Source organism: Humulus lupulus, chromosome 2, assembly GCF_963169125.1.
Source record: "Humulus lupulus chromosome 2, drHumLupu1.1, whole genome shotgun sequence".
NCBI lineage: Eukaryota > Viridiplantae > Streptophyta > Magnoliopsida > Rosales > Cannabaceae > Humulus > Humulus lupulus.
The window spans coordinates 152130999-152132186 of record NC_084794.1 but is presented as its reverse complement, the minus strand read 5'-3'; the positions used below and the strand labels follow the sequence as shown (position 1 = coordinate 152132186).

Here is a 1188-nt window from a genome sequence, read left to right as displayed (position 1 = left end):
TATATAATGAAGTTTGCAGAACATAATTCTTTGCATAAAAAGTGTTATTGTAATATATATTATAACTCAATTTTCATATTATTGTTATATTTAGATATATTTAAATTCTCATTATATATTTTATTTATATTACACTAATTTATTATATTATATTTTAATTTTTTTTATATAATGAAAATTAGCTTTCTAATATATACTAGCATCATCAAATGAACTTGATTTTCAAATAACAAAAAGTAAGAACATTCTACATTGAATTAACAATCCACAATTTAGTTTAAAACATTCAACACTGTCATTAACAACAAAATATTCTTTAAGTATTCAATGAGTCTAAAAGTTACTACTTTCAACACAAAGAAATAAACAAAGTTACTACTTTCAAGGAGTCTTAAGTATCCTTTTATACTTCGCTTGTCATATCTGCAAAATAAACAAAGTAATATTTTATTGTCATTATCTAGTATCACAAATTACTTTTAGAAAAATGCTATGGAAATTATATCCAAGAAAGGACACCACATACAAAATAATAGATTCACAACTACACCAAATCAAACAAAGAAACCAAACACTAAATTATAAGAAATTAGTTATTTTTTGAGTGTGAAAATGTACCTCTTGGAATAACTTTTTTAGAAGGCCATGCAACTGTGGAACCAACTGCTTCTTGTATTGTAAGCATTGCATGATTAGGACGAAATAAGTAAGACTCTGGTACAATAGCAGCATCAACCCATACTCGCATAAAGTCTGGTCCAAGAGGCTTTCCATGTACAATTATATTTGGATCACTAGAATCCCAACGACCTTCAGCAACAATTGCATCTGCCCAGTCAAGCAAGTAGCAAGCATTCTTCCCTTCTGTAAAGTTATGTCTTTTTTCTAGTGCAATACTCTACCAAATTTATTTTAAAGACAATATATTAGTTTCTGTAATTGTTCTTCTAAAATGAAAATTTAAAACAATAACAACTTTCATAATTTACCTTAAGGGACTGAATATTGTTTGACTGCAGTACATTGCGAGACTGTCCTTCGCTTTGTGTCACTTTACCACCAACCTAAATATAAAACCAAGATAAGTTTTATTGGAAGAAAAGAAAACTAAGATTTATAAGTGCAAGATAGAAATACCACCAAGTGTTCTTTAAGTAGATTCATCATTTCAGTCATTTTGAGCTTCAT

At 27.8% G+C, this 1188-nt stretch overlaps 1 long non-coding RNA gene across 1 annotated transcript; it reads right to left on the bottom strand.

The window, feature by feature from the left end:
- Positions 1–229: 229 nt before the first annotated feature.
- Positions 230–835, bottom strand: LOC133816364 (uncharacterized). Its single transcript, XR_009885183.1, has 2 exons — positions 619–835; positions 230–423 (listed from the first exon to the last, which is right to left on the bottom strand). It is a non-coding gene; the product is annotated as an uncharacterized LOC133816364 (long non-coding RNA).
- Positions 836–1188: the final 353 nt, after the last annotated feature.